This window comes from Cyprinus carpio, chromosome B22 (genome assembly GCF_018340385.1).
Source record: "Cyprinus carpio isolate SPL01 chromosome B22, ASM1834038v1, whole genome shotgun sequence".
In the NCBI taxonomy this organism is placed as follows: domain Eukaryota; kingdom Metazoa; phylum Chordata; class Actinopteri; order Cypriniformes; family Cyprinidae; genus Cyprinus; species Cyprinus carpio.
The window spans coordinates 15,973,219-15,989,735 of NC_056618.1; the positions used below are offsets into that span (position 1 = coordinate 15,973,219).

Sequence of the window (16,517 nt, forward strand, 5' to 3'; positions counted from 1 at the left end):
GAAACATGCAGGAAATCACTCATGCTTGTTAGTTCCCCTCTGATTTTCCATGTCTGGAGAGAATTGCACGAAAAATTGGGAATACGGATACATTAAGCCGAGGAAGGGAGTAAATCATGGTTGATAGTACTGCCTGGATTTTCCTTATGGGAAAAGAAATCAAGTAAAGAACCGAAAGAAAACTGCTTGCTTGTGGCTTCCTTAGATTGAAAATGAAACTGAAAGTTTGAATCAAGATTTATACAGAACACTTGCATTTGCAAACAAAAGTAAACCAAAAATAAAATCAAGCTGCACAAGTTTAGATATCATGTATGAAGCAAAAAACAGTGAAGGGAAGTAAGGTTCTTAGCTTTAAAGGAATAATTAACCAAAAATGAAAATTTGCTGAAAATATACTCACCAATATACTCAATATACTCTGCAGTGAATGGGTGTCATCAGAATGAGCTTTAAAGGTGATAAAAACATCATAATAATCCACACCACTCCATTTTCATCAGTTTAACATCTTGAGAAGCAAAAGTCTGCATGTTAGAAACAAACCCAAGCGTTTAACATAATACTGCTGCTTCTGGTCAAAATATGAGTCCATATGAATCCATAAATGCTCCAGTGAAAAAGTCCATCTCCTGTTGTCTCCCACATCAAGATCCATCCACATATTTGTTGTTAGAGCTGTTTTTGCTCGTAAACGGTGCTTGATCTGTGCAGATTTCAAAACAATTCAGACCAGACCACTTTTTTCTCCGAGAAAACATCATGCATAGAAGACTCTCTATCCAAGTTTCAAAATGCATCGACGATGGCTTTGTTTCTCACAAACATGCAGCTTTTGCCTTCGAATGATGTTAATTGATTACTTGAGGATTATTGTGATGTTTCTGTCAGCCGTTCGGACTCTCATTCTGACGGCACCCATTCACTGCAGAGCATCCACAGTGATGTAATGCGACGTTTCTCCAAATCTGATGAAGAAACAAACTAATGAAAACTGTATTGGTTTTAATGGAAACTGTAATGGCGCCTGATGATCTCTACTGGTAATCCTAATGTAACGTCCCAAAACACACTACAGGAAACCATTATTCATTGGTTTTAGTGGTTAAAAGTTTATGATTTGTAATGGTATATGTAGTGGAAATAAATGGAAACTCTGTGATGATGTTTTCTACTGTTTTTGTCAGAAGGGTCACAATGGGTTTTGTGATGTTATTTGCCATAAATGCAATAGGATTGTTGTAATATTGTGAGATAGTAGCCACTGTTTGTAGCTGTGGGTCTATTTGGGAGACAATCCATGGCTGTTTTTTCACTCCCAATCCATCTCTGAGTGCGAGCAATTAATGACAGAATTTTCATTTTTGGGTGAACTATCCCTTTAAGACGGGTTTCTAAACAAGCTGTGATTTAAAACAAAGGCCTTATTTTGAAAGAGATCTGGCATTACCGATGCCATGTTTACAGTAAGTTACCAGACTCCAGCGGGGAGCGATGGAGCTCCATTCGAGACCGACGGTCGAGTCGATATAACTCAGATTGCTAAGATGTACTTCTCTCGGAGGCCTGTTTTGTCGAAGCAACTGGTTTATATTTCCAGCACCTCCGCCGTTTTGGCTTTGATAGCTTTTCCTGCCCGGCTGCCACGCTTTCGCCGGCGGTTAGTCCGACTTTCCGCCGCGGGGGCAAACACATTTTCCGCTCTGAGTGAGATCTGCCATCACTGCGCGAATGTGAAGCAAGGTTTTGCAGTCATAAGTCCAGAGAGAGTAGTTCGTGCTAATAAAACATACGAATATAAGCAGAAACTGTAAAACAGACAGCACCGAGTGATGGGCGGCGTCAACACTATACACGACGTCCATCTTGAATTGTTTATCAATTCATGAGCGCAGAACGCCGCCAGGGTTGCCAGGTCCCAGAGAAAAAAAATCCAGCCCAAAGCTTAGTCAACCACCCATTCAAAAAGAATGAAAACTTGCCCAATTTTTGCCCCGTCCAAACACAGTTGACTACTGCTTTATTCCATTAATGCACTTTAAAATAAACCTTTTAATTTTATCTATTCCATGTTGTTTTTGTTTTGTTTTTGGTTTTTGTTTTTATTTATTGGGGATTGTTTTTTTTGTATTATGCATTTTTTTTTTTGTTTATTTTTATTTTTTTTTTTTTTTTTTTTCTTTTTTTTAATTTTCAGTACTTTTCATTATAAATTATAAAATTAGGGCTGGGCAATATGGCCAGAAATATTCGGACAATTTTTCTCCATGTCATACTATGTCAATATTTATATCATAATTACCATTAATATGAAAGGAAATGCTCTGCGCGTGTTTGTTAAAAGCCAACTTTTAATTTAGGGCCCCATGAAATCCATTTGGTTTTCCCCTGAAAGTATTTTATGATAATACAAATTTATCATCAAAAATCACGTCAAATGAAATGGATTAATAAAACTTTAACAATTTAATTAATCTTAAAAATATAAAATATAAAGTAAAATAAAAGATAATATGTAACAATTAATTTACAACAAAACATTGCATTTTTTGAATTCCATCTCTTCAGAATACACATTAGTAAAAGGATTTTCATTTTGATTTGACTATAGATAAACTTAAGGTCTTAGCAGTACATTATGAAGTAGTCCCCAAAAAAAATGCAAAGTAGCCCAAAAAAACACAGTGCTACTGCATTTTCAAAATAGCCCAATAGAGTGGTGTAACTATGACGTCAAATAGACGTAGGCAAAAACCTGGAAGCGAGTTAGCATTTTAGCACTTCTGGTTCCATCGTCCCAGAGTCAACTGCATTGTGTTCTTTGCACTTGACCACTTGACAACTCTATGTCCCGCCTTTCTGAAATGCGTTGATTTTTACAAAGCTTATCATTCTGAAAAGCGAGGTGTGCTCTGATTGGCCAGCTATACAGTGCATTGTGATTGGCTGAATACCTCAAGTGTGTGACGAAAATGTTACACCCCTCACCATACTGTGATGTGTGTCCCGGTCAGAACACAGGCGCAACAAGGCATTTGTTGCATCCAGTGGGGACATAATTACTGATTATAATGACTTATACTGTCTTTTAACGAATTGTGTTGCTTATTGCGGTGCGTAAACATAAAATCATGTCTGCATTTGTGATCGGAGAAACAACAAACTACAAACAACAAATGCTACTCTACACTGCTTTGAATCATCAGTGGCAAATCCTTTAAATATAAAAATGTACTTACAGGCTGTGAGTCAGAAGCACCGACTGCCCTTGCAAAGTTGGAACTGCCCCAAATTATAGAAACAGCCTTTGAGCACAGATGCATTGTAGGCTACTCTGCAGGTGTCAGGAAACAGTCCTCTATAAAATGCCGTTGCACACATCTGAATATTTGGGTTGAACTGTTCTGGAACAGTGTTGTAAATACAACTTAACCACTGATTCCTAGTTGTGTCCTCTTTTGGGAGACCAAACAAAGAAGCTTCCCTTTCACAATGAAACACAGCATCTCCACAACATGGCGGCAACAACAACAACAATACAGCGAGGATAAAAGTTACACCTTCTTTGCATGAACATCTGGGCAGTGTTATGCAAATCTTCCCACATCGTGATGTAGACATGTGGGGGCTTGTTTAAATGAGGCGTTTTAGGAGGGTGTGGTTGACTCTTAACTTTTATATCTCTGTGAATTTGAGACTTTAGTCTTTGCAACTTTACAGATCTTCTTTATGCACCAAGAGCTTGTAACACTCCAAAGAGAAAGGAAAAATTGAAATCGCATCATATGACCCCTTTAAGCAAAACATGGTCAGGTCAAAGAGTCTGAATAATTTTTGGTCCCAATTTTTTTAATCAGTTTTACTGGTAGTCCACTGTATAAAGAATTTTTGGGTATAATGTCACAGTTTACTTTATTTTGCTATACTCACTTACATAAATGAACTAGTGTCCCGCACCCACTAGTAAAAAAACCTGGCAAAGACCAAGCTTTTCATCTAATAATTTTTGGTTTGACTGTGGATTAATTTCTTGATTCTAAAATATAAAAAAGTAATTCAGTCAAGAGCAGTGACAGATGTGAAACTTGAATACTTGTTAAAGGAATATACAAGGAGAGCTCATTCGACAGTATCCGCGTCCTAATGTCGATTGTCTCCGAGAATAATGAATCGTCAACAAGCTCTGCTGAATTTATATCCTTCGGAAGTATTATTATGTTTTTCTCAAGTCTGAAAGGTTATTTAGTTTCACAAAGTATTCCATAATCTTGCTAAATAAATGTATAATCTCTGAGGCCAGTTGATGGCGCAGGCAACAAGATTGTGACAGTTCTTATACAACAGGTCGAAAAAAGGTGAGTATCGAATAACTTACATGTTAGACGGAATATGGTCGATTATTTTATATACTTCTGCTCCTGTATTATATTATATTATATTATATTATATTAGCCTATATTATATTATATTATTATACAACAGTTCTTTCTGTGATGGGTGTAATCCCTGTACATTAATCAAATAAAATAAAATGAAATGAAAAACATATTATACATGAACTTAATATTTAATGGTATTTGATGGTTTGTGCATTGGCCATACTTTCAATAAAGCATTAGCAATGGGTTCGAAATGGTGTTTTTAGGCATATTTTTGCCTGAGTTTTTTGTTGCATTAAACAGTTTGTTTTGGCCAGCAGGCGTCACCAGCGTGAGGGGATTCGAAACAGTGAATCATTTTCAATCGATTCACAATTACTCCATGAGATGGCGCAACTTTTGTTAACGAGTGAGTCGCCTCAGGTCAATATGGCATATCGTTAAGTTTAATGTGTGTACTTTAACGGAAACTGCTGGTGGCTCTTCAAAATTAGGTCAGTCTTTCAGTGCACTGGACACACTGAAAAAAATATCTTGACTTTTGAGATGATTTCACATGTAATCTTGTTAGAGACCATGGAAATTATGTAAGTATTGTGTACTGGACACACTGAAAAACCAGTAGTAGCCTCTCTGGAGGCCTTTTCTCTCATGCTAATGACATCTGTAACTAGATTAAAGGCACGCTGGTGCTGATTGGTACACCCAGATGTGTTTGTGAAAAGTACTAAACAGACAGGTCAAACTTTTTACACCAGGTGAATATTTATCAGCAAGGTTTTTAAAAAGGAAACACGTGCTGGGGCATGTTGTCACACAGAATGGAAAATATGAAATACAATGTAAAGCAGAAAAAAGTCATTTTCCTCAACACAATTGTAATTAAAATGCATTTTGGGCTTTTTAATGGCTTTTAAGATAAATTTAAGGAGCAAAACAAGCATAATTCAACAGTAAATATTTTTATTTTGCCCAATAGAAACTAAAAACAAAATTATTTATAAAATGTTTTTAATTATAGCCCAATCTGACAATTAAAACGTAACAGATACCACTTTTGTTCATAGTTGAAAGATCTTGTGCTAAATAAATAAATAAATAAATAAATAAATAAAAAATAGGGCCAAGTAGAATTTCTGATTATAAATCCTGCCAGCTTCCCAATATAAAAGTTTCATAGCTATTATATATTTCATTATTAACAACTACCTTTAAAGTACAAACCCGATTCCAAAAAAGTTGGGACACTGTACAAATTGTGAATAAAAACAGAATGCAATGATGTTGAAGATCATGTTTAGATACTTTTTTTTTTTTGACCTATAGAGTTTTAGCTGGTAACGGCGAATGGCACGGTGGATTGTGTGTTCACCCGACAATGTTTTCTGGGAAGTATTCCTGAGCCCATGTTGTGATTTCCATTACAGTAGCATTCCTGTATGTGATGCAGTTGCTGTTCTAAGGGCCCGAAGATCACGGGCATCCAGTATGGTTTTCCGGCCTTGACCCTTACGCACAGAGATTGTTCCAGATTCTCTGAATCTTTGGATGATTTTATGCACTGTAGATGATGATAACTTCAAACTCTTTGCAATTTTTATCTGAGAAACTCCTTTCTGATATTGCTCCACTACTTTTTCGCCGCAGCATTGGGGGAATTGGTGATCCTCTGCCATCTTGACTTCTGAGAGACCCTGCCACTCTCAGAGGCTCATGTTGCCTATTGACCTAATAAGTTGCAAATTGGTCCTCCAGCTGTTGCTTATATGTACATTTAACTTTTCCGGCCTCTTATTGCTACCTGGTCCCAACTTTTTTTAGAATGTGTACGCTCTCATGAAAGCCAAAATGAGCCAATATTTGGCATGACATTTCAAAATGTCTCACTTATAACATTGATATGTTATCTATATTCTATTGTGAATAAAATATAAGTTTATGAGATTTTTAATTATTCCATTCATTTTTTTACTCACAATTTTGTACAGTGTCCCAACTTTTTTTTGGAATCGGGTTTGTAAAGTAATTGAAGAATCCCCCATATAGGTTATAATGTCTATAAATGATTCATTTCCAACTGTCCTACTAATCATCAGCATTCCACATGTTTACAAATGATGACAAAGAAGAAAAAAAAAAAAAACGTTTTCATCTTCACTGACAAGAAGAATACTTGCGCCAGGCCTCAAATCTAGCCCAGCACCTCCCACCCATTCTCCATGACCTCTAATTATGTCATGCGAAAAGAGACGTGTCCCATTGAAAACCTCGCTTAATCAAACCCCATTAATTCCGCTCTGGCTTCCCGTATTATCCCCATCAGCCTGTTAACTTCAGCCTGCGCCGTGTCGAGGGAGCAAAATAATAGATTACGCAATTTAATTTAGTCGTTAGAGACTTAATTGTTTCTTAATGAATACAGTAACTCTGTGGGGGGTGTCCTGTGATTCAGAGCGTCAGGATTTTCCCTCGATAACCATACGATCACTCAGCAAAATGTGCTGGTTTAAGTCGTGTTTTAGCTGTAAACAGTTATTATACAGTATTTTTTTTATTTGAATATTACCTTAAATGAAAAACAGCACAATAAACACCCTCCTCATGTATAAATACAATATTATATATTATATCAATTATATAATATTGTATAATTTTAATACAAGTATAATACAATATATATACACAGTTTTTTTCACATTAGAGTAATGATATTTTTGGCATAATAATATTGTTCAATAAAAATGTCAAACTGCAACAAAAATTAATTGCATAACTAATAAACTTAATTTTCTTAATGCAAATTTTCTTCAGTATTTTACATTACATTTGAATTTTAGTTTAGAATTTTGATGTTGTATAAAAATAATACCCAATGCCAATATTGTGTAATCACAGCATATTATATTCATGTTTTAATATCCATAAAATCAGACACGCAGAGGAAATCGTATTTGTAGCTGATGTCACGGATTAACCCTTGGTTTATATATCTTCCTACCAGATGTCTGACTGAAGGAATTGGTGCAATATTTTTCCAGTCAGTTCATGCAGAGACATTTTTTAACAGATTATCTTGAGAAAAACTTTATGCATTCATAAAATTTTAAAAGTTTCAGTCCTGGATGACATGTCACTTGGACTGTGTTATTAAAACATCTAACCTACTAAAAAAAAAAACCCTGTGAACCGAATGTGAGATTATAAAATGGACATTAAACACAACAGACTGACCCACATTCAAAGCATGAGAGAGGAAAAGCTGGATATTTCCCTCAGCCTGGCGAACAAAGCTTTTCGCAGTGGATGAACTGCTGCTTTCCCATGATTCCTTTGTGCCAGTCCAGCTGAACGCATGCCTACCCTCAACCCATCCGCCCGTCTGCCAAGATGTGCAGCGGTCAGTGGCTGCTCGGTCTCGGCCTGGCCACTAATCCTCGCACTGAACTCATCCTGGCCTGCGGGAAAAGGCTCTAATTGGGGGATTTTCTCCATCATTAACCTTGATGAGCAGCCTTCCCACCCTCCGTTCCCATCCGTGCAATCGCTAATACTTCCTACCTTCATCACTGCAAAGTTCAGCCACAGTACTAATATTTTTTTACTATGTATAGCATGATCACAACAGCAAAACAGATGGTAAAGAGCGTATATAAGAGCGTAAGTCTAATGCAACCTGTTTTCACTGAAACTTATTTTAACATTAGCATTGCTACGCAAATGTTAGTTTTAACACATTACCATGTGGTTCCTAGAACTATGTGGAAAGCAGAAAGTTTTTGTAGCATGTTGCTACAATGTGTGATTTTAGTTTGTTATTGGTGGTTGCCAAGGTGTTGCTACGCAGTTAAAGTGTTCAATGTGGTTTTTAGCATGTTGCTTAAAATGTTGTTTTAAGTTAGTTTTGGTATAATACTGTTTTTTTGTTGTTGGTTTATTTTTAATTTTTTTTTGTAGAAATACATTGTTCTTGGTCATTGCCAAGGTGTTGCTACGCATTATGTAAAGTTTTTTGGAGTATTAAGTTGCTATTTGATTGCTATGTTGTTTTAAGTTAGTTTTAAATGCATGATTATTCGCATGAGGCTGTGTGTTAGCGGAGCGCTTTTGAAGCATGTGGCTACAAATTGTGATTTTTATGTTGCTCTTGTGGTTTGCCAATGGTGTTGCATATGCAGTAGTGAAAGTGTTCAGTATGGTTTTAGCATGTTGCTATGCAGTTGCTAGGGTGTTCTACGTTAGATTCAGTAGGATATTGCTATATGTTTTTTGTAGAACTACAGTATATGGTTCGGTTTTTCTTGGTGGTTTCCAAGGTGTTGCTATGCAGTTTAAGTGTTCTATATGGTTTTTAGATTGTTGCTATATGCTACTGTAGGTTGCTCTAAGTTAGTTTTGGTATGTTACGATGTGTTTTTGGTAGAACTACGTTATGTGGTTTTGGATTGTTCTTGGTGGTTGCCAAGGTGTTGCTATGTATTATCTAAAGTTTTCAGTGTTCTGTTACTATGCGGTTGCTAGGTTGTTCTAAGGTAGTTTTAACACAAGATTCTTATGATGTGGCAAAGTTTTAGCGGAGAGCTTTTGTAGTATGTTGTTACAATGTGTTTTTTTACATTATTATTGTGGTTGCCAAGGGGTTGCTATGCCGTAGTTTAAGTGCTCAGTATGGTTTAAGCATGTTGCTAGGTTTAAGTTAGTTTTAGCACATATCTGTGTTATTAGGACATTGCTTACCATCTTCTCCTTGGCTTCTGTCCCTGTTTAAAGGAATAGTTCACACAAAAATGAACATTTTATCATTTACTCACCCTCACTTCATTCTTAAAACCTGTTGTTTTTTCTTATGTTGAAAACAGAAGATATTTTGAAGAATTTTGAAGAACCAAACAGTTGTTGGTCTCCATTGACTTTCATAGTAGGGAGCAAAATACTATGAAAGTCAATGGGCACCATCAACTGTTTGATTACCAACATTCTTCAAAATATCTTTTCTTATGTTCAACATAAGAAAAAAACTCATACAGCTTTGGAATGACATGAGGGTGAGTAAATGATGACAATTTTTTTTTATTTTTTGGGTGACCTATCCCTTTAAGGTCTGTGGAATTTTGTCTGTTTATTTCACTCCCTAAATGTAAATCTGGACTAAAGCAAGTCTACACCTTCTGTGGTAATCATCATACGAAACTGTACAACACAAAAGAGCCTACATTTACACCCCTTTGCTCTTTTCCCCAGCACATGTTTTTTTGGGGCCCCAGTATGGCCCCCATAGTGTCCCATCTGTCCAAGAGCATTGCTCTCACAACATCATGAATACAGCCGAGCACCAGGCACTCTGAACATGTGCCTGAACAGCAGCGTCAGGAGGCAATTAGGGAACAGCGGACCCTGGGGCCAAATGCCCCCTCCAGGCCAGGCTGATTGACTGGAACCTCATCTTCCTAACAGGCTGGCTCGGTGCCACAGGTCAGGAGAAACAGAGACAGGAGGGGCTGTGAAAAAGACAATTTTTCCTATAGTTCAACCAGAGACATAGACATCCAAACAACAAGCTGACAGCAAATCTCTGAGAAACTATATTTTGTTTATTCTTAAGAATGTTTGTGGGCATTCATTGCTCTGCTTGATTCAAATGTAATCGTGAAAACATCTAGAACACATTACAAACATAGGGACCACATTCATATTCTTGGACAAAAAAATAACATCATACTCTCAAATTAATTACCCATGATTGTCATATTGCTGTCTAGCTTTGGCTTTTCAATTGTTCAAACTGTGCAAGTCATCTAAACGTCATAGATTCGGTTTGTAAACTAATGTTTGGCCCAAAGGACCCCAGAACTGTGGAAACCAAAATTAAACAAAAAACAATTTACTTATACAGTTGAATCAACTGTATATATTCATAAGATCTACAAACTCTTCATCCTTGACATCCTTTAAACAGCTAAAACATTATTTAGTAAGCATAGTTTGTTTCAAATGAATAATTCAAATCATCCTGAAAGTTTAATACCTTTCCTGACAGGAGTCAATATCTAGCGTTCCAGAACTTCATTAGTCAAACACAACTACACATGATTTATTGCTACAAAAACTCTGGCAACATGAACTGAGTGAGTTTCCTTTCAAAAATAAGCAGCGAATCCCATTTGCGTGTTTGTGGGACATGTCATTGTTCCTATGAAGCCAGGTTTGTTTCGAAGGTTAATTGTTTCTCTGAGAGTCATCATAAAATGACACTTAAACCACAATGATGGTGTTTTATCTAAAAAAAAACCTTCTGAATTTGATTGGGGTCTTATAGTGAGGTCTTTCCCTCTAAAGAAGCCGAAACAAAAAGATTCAGACTTGGATTCACTGGCCCAAACAAAGGGGGAGTCACAATGCGGTGATGGCAGATAGATTCCCCTTCTGCTCTTCTGCACGTACAGGAGACTGGTCTGCCAATAAGCATTTGCCTCTAATGAACACTGAGGCATACAAACCTCTCCCCCAAAGCCAATCATTTCTGCCCCTTGTCCTTGCCACTGTGATCAAAACGAGGGGTTTTGATGAAATCAGCTGCCTGTGTAAGAGGTCCTTTCTAACCACTGACCACATTTGTCTTCTGTTTAAACCCAAAACATCTGGACCAGTCCTTCAGGAGGAAAGTGTGAATTTGCAGACAGAGGTCATGTGATGCAAAAACAGGCCCCTCATATTCACATTTCAGTAACTCTGGTTTTAGAATCCACGCCAAAACCAATTAAACCTGTTAGGACAGTGAAAGACATAAAACACACCAATGTGTGCCTTAAAAATACATATATGGAACATGCTAAACAATTTTTTTTTCTTCATCCAGAGGTTGTTGTTTTCTTTTGTTAAGTTGAATAAATAATTGGTAAATGGTTTATCGTTTAAATTTTGCTTTCTTGATGCTTTTATGTTTTGTGGAATGGAGAATAGACATGGTTCTTGAGTAGCCTTAAGTATCAATTAGTAACTAAAAAATATGAAGGCCTGCAGTCAAGGAGAGAATGTCTTAGCACATGGGTTGCCAGGTTTTGTCCATGGACTGGATGTGCTCCTTAGCTTTCATCCTCAGAGCAGCAATGCTTGAACTGCGCTGATCTACATCCTCCAGAGGGTATTTGTCAGTGAAGGGAGGAGGGCATTGGTATGGAGGTGGCGCCATGGGCTGCATGCTTTGGGCCATGGTTTGGGATGGACTGAGGAAACCGTGACTGGCATAGCCCGCTTGCAGTCCTTGCGTAGGACCCATGAACCCTGGGATGCTGTGCACTGGAGTGGCACTAGATAGAGGGGAGGGCAGCCAAGGGTCAAGGGGCAGCGTGTTGTTCATGGGCCCCACGGTGGGGTGCATTGGCGGCCGGTTGAAGGAGAGCATGGGGGAGTCATGGAGCTTCATAGTGCTGGCGTCTATTTTCTCCTGCCGCCTCCATTTAGCTCTGCGATTCTGGAACCAAACCTGGGCAAACACATACACCTCAAATAATCAATATGTGATGGCAATCCTATGCTTTTAAGATGGTGTTTTCTGTGCAACAAGACTATTTGTTTCCCGAACTTACTGGGAAATGACCAAAGTTGGATTTGTCATGGATCGTGTGTAGAAACCCTACTGAAAAGACCAGCTGAGGCTGGCATGAATGCTGGTTAGTGCTGCTTGTTTTTTTTGCTGAAGGTGCTTGAACAAGTGGTCTTGCAAAATAAGCTGGTTCTTTTATAAAGTGGTCAAACTAATGTGGCACCTTGCTGGTTAAGAAGTTTAAGCAAGCTGGTTTCAGCAAGTCTGTGGTTGAGCAACCAGGTGAGGAGAAACCAGAACTTCAGCATCTCACGGTAGGAACCAGCATACCAGATCCAAAGCGTACGTACACTGGAGACTGGTTTTATCAACACCGTATGCTGTGCTCTGAAAACTGATATTTTTAATTTCACAAAGAGATTGTGAAACACACCTGCACGCGAACTTCAGGGAGGTTGACTTTCATGGCCAGCTCTTCTCGGCTGTAAACGTCAGGGTAGTGGGACTTCTCAAAGGCTCGGTCAAGCTCATGGAGCTGGTAGGTAGTGAAGGTGGTGCGGTTGCGGCCGGTTGTGCTTTTTCTTAGGTTGCTCCCCATCGGCCAGGTCGCAGCCGGAGACTTGCTGTCACCTCTCGATGGACTTCCGCAGGTCGCTAGGCCCAAGTCCCCGTCGCACTTGGTTGGAGAATATGTCAGCGTCTCTAAAGCCACAGGTGACCAAAAGAACAAAAGACATGACTTGAGAGTCCACTTTAGACAGGACCTTTACATGATGTTTTTTTACATGATGCATTATGAATATATATTGCAAAGATTGCAATCCCACTGGAACAAACTGTGGATTAAGAGCCATATCCAAGGGCACAAAGTTCTTTTGGGACTGAACAAGCAATGTTGCTATTACCAATACTGATTCTTGACCAAAAACACCACACAACCTACTACTGCAGTAAAATTAAGTAGTGACAAGATGACTAATATGATCTCTCTGTTATTTACAGATGGTGACTACATGTAAATTCCATTACTGATATGTCATTTCCAAAATTGAGATTCTAATTCCCATAATACTCCTGACCAAAACTCTTGTAATACACAGCTTGGACTAGAGCAGTTTATTGTCACTGATGGTAGGCATGGCTTTCACTGAAGGGTTTCCCATCCCGTAATCCAAGCAGAAACAGATGTAGTCTGTTAATTCCCCTGATGGTTTACCTGTAGACCAGACCATAATCTACCTAAGGGCTTCATTTGATTCTACCCCATGTCCTCAACATAAGGTTATGTTTCTAGGAAAAGCTTTACCTTGATGACCTGGAGAGACCCATTGGCAGTTGGAAAGCTAATTCAGTTAATTCCAGTAAAATACTGATCATCAGGGCGAATGGATTTGTGTGTACTGCACTCATAAGATGTAGCTGACATATTCCTCAAGTTAGTGCTGTTCAACTGTAAACGAGCTCAGAACACATGCTGACTAAACCAGTGAACATTAACAATAGCTGCAAAGTTGTTATGTACATGCAAGCCAAATAGCTGTTAAACATTAAATTGGCGATAGTTTCATGAAGCTAGCACGTCCACAGATACAGCCGCACCAAATGAAATCTATGAAGAAATTTTCAGATTTAAAAAAAAAAGATTTAAAAATGTAATATGTGTTATGCATAGATAATAGCAATACACTTTTATCTGTTAGCTTTTTTCATTAGTAATGAAATGCTGAAGGTTCTATTTGTAACTCAGATGCTGCAGTTCAAACCCAAGATAAGATCAACCAATGAACTGGACTTGAAGTGAACCCTTATCATTACTGTGTCCTTGAGGACACTTAACTGCAGATTTAAGCTTCCTGGGGTGACTGTCCTTGGACAAATCAGCACATGGTTAAGTTCACGCTTTTGGGAAAAAGTGTATGCTAATGAACACAGACTTTCTGACTACCTGAATACACTTATTCGTAGTGGTGAAAAAATGCATAATCTCAATGTAGGCTAGCTAGAATGGATAAAACTCCTTAAAACAGTAATTACATGAAAACAAAGTATGAAAAACAAACTCCAGAACAAGGTTTAATTATCAGGCTGGAAAAAGCGTTCTAGATTAGCGGAGAGCTAGCATCATACAACAGGCAATAGACTGAACTCACACATGGTAGGGGGTCAAATCTGGTTCAAGGATCAGCACACCGCCTGTCAGATTCAAGACAGTCCCCAATAAAAATGCTCAGACTTGCTGGCAACTCGCGTCAAATGAGGACAATCGATCTCAAGGGCTCAAACCGTTCAAAAGGATCTTGTCCCTTTTGAGTCAGGCAAGTCAACTCTGGGTCATGCGCAAGATTCTCTCATCACAGGACTAAGAAGCATGATGGATTATGAGCCCAATGGAAAAAAAAAATTGGCGCAGAATAGAAAAATGATTATGTCGGCATGCACAGTTGTGCAATATTGTTTAAGATAGGAGAAGATTATAGGAGAATTCCACAACGGGGATGAGAACAAGGGATGAGCCCCATTGCCAAATTATTTTCAGGTTTGAAAGGACCTTGTTTCATATTCAGGCCTGATTGAGCCTGGCATATTACCACTGCCAAAAAACACACCATAAAAACAAGATCTCTTCATAATCGCAAGAGTTTTTTCAAGTTTTTATGTTGCCCAACAAATGCATGTCTCGTCGCTTCAACAAAAAGTCTGAGGTGTCAACCATTTTTCTCAAGATTTTTCCAAGACCAAATTATCTTAGCTATTATCTTAAAGCATGTCTAGCAATCTTCTAATTAGGAATTTTAGATGAAACATCTGAGGCAACTTTGAAGTATACAGCACTATGAAAGAACAACTAAGCAAAACAATCATTCTCTAGGAGCGTCCATGTTTCTTCAATCCGTAGTGTTAATGGAAACTACGGATGGCATGTTAACAGAATGCATCTAGGTAACTGTGCCGTTGGTTTTGTAAGTTACATATAAAAGAAGCGTCAGACTTTTCCTTTAGGTCTCTTAAAGGTGACGCTTGATGCTAATGCCCATGATGAGCTGCCACTAGCCATGTTTCCATCCAAAGATGCGAATTTAACTAATGCGCAAAATTGGAATATCGATATAAAACATTTTGCGAATAAAGCGAACGCACCATTTCCATCCAACGAGTCAAAGAGAACAAAATCATCACTTCCTGATAAACTGGCACTAAATATCACTAAGAAAACTAGGAGAAGCCACTGAATATTTTGTATGTAATAAATTACTTTCACTTCAGAGAGAGCAGACGTAACACAATAAATGCGGTCATTGCTTTTAGAGGTGCATGCCTGCTGTTTGGGAACAGACTGAAACAGCATATAGATGCTGTGAGCGAGATTGGTCCACTGGTTAGTTAAGTTATCCCGTCTCATAGCGCAAAGTCACATGACTTTTTCAATGCGCATGGTGGAATTTATTCGGTAACTGTGTTTCCATCGTAGTTTATGCACATTTTTTCTTATCTGATAAAAAGTTTATCCTACTCAGTTGTGCGCATACATTCTTGATGTGCATTTTTAGAATTTATGCACATCTTGACATTCCTATTCAGCAGTTTTTTTTTTTTAATGCGATAATCCAAAAATGCGCATAAAAATAGGGTGGATGGAAAACATTAGCTACTGTCACCTTAAAATCAACAGAAGTTTCAGATACAAATAAGAAGGTTTTTTAACAGTGTGTCTAAATGTACTATCCATCCAGGCTCACAGGTTAGGCTAGTTAGGGAGGGTAATTGCAAGGAAAGAAACACTTGATATTTGACCTATGAAGAACTTACCTTGAAATGCAGGTTGCTCCGAGCCGTCCCCTGAGGGCTGGCAGGTGCCCGAAGGGTTGTACCCGCTGGTCCTGCTTCCCTGGATCTCCAAGACTTTCACCTCCAACTTTGTGTGTTACCACATTGCCACCAGGGTTGAGCAAAGGATCCTGGTCCTTGTTGAAGCCCAGGATGACATCTATGCTGTGGACACGGGTGCCCACCGCTGCGCCCCCTGCTTTGACCATCTCGTTGGAAGTTACTGGGGGGAAAGACAGCTGTCATCCACCCATGTTCATGGTGTCCAGTGACAAATGCATTCGAATGCTGGGATGAGGCAAGTCCAACTAATGAAAACCACTTGATCTTGATCTGATGGAGGAATACCCCAAAATGGACTGGTTTTACCTAGTTGATCCGAGGTATCAAAAAAACAAAACTTAAAATCAACAGTGCACTAAATAATGCATTAGAAGCCAATTTCTTCAAGAATTAATATTTCTTTATAAGTGGCTTAATGAGTTCTAATTTCTTTGACGCTATTTATAGAATAACCAAACTATTCTCCAGGTATTAATGGTTTTGGGCTAAGCAAGTTTTTCAAATAAGCTCTTCTATTTTTTTTCCAATTTATTTTGATACAATACATAAAAATTGTCCGTATAATAAAAAAATAATAATACATAAAATGGGTTATAAATGTATACGGACATTTAATAAATATCCAAGCATATATAGTCTTTTTAATACAATAATGGGTTGACACACCCAAAAGTCTAAAATCAACAGGTGTGCAAAATAATGCATTTCAG

The 16,517-nt window shown here is 38.1% G+C and overlaps 1 pseudogene; it reads right to left on the reverse strand.

Annotated features, from left to right (window-relative positions):
• Positions 1–11,406: 11,406 nt before the first annotated feature.
• LOC122133876 lies at positions 11,407–16,025 on the reverse strand (annotated as a pseudogene).
• Between the last annotated feature and the right edge of the window lie 492 nt (positions 16,026–16,517).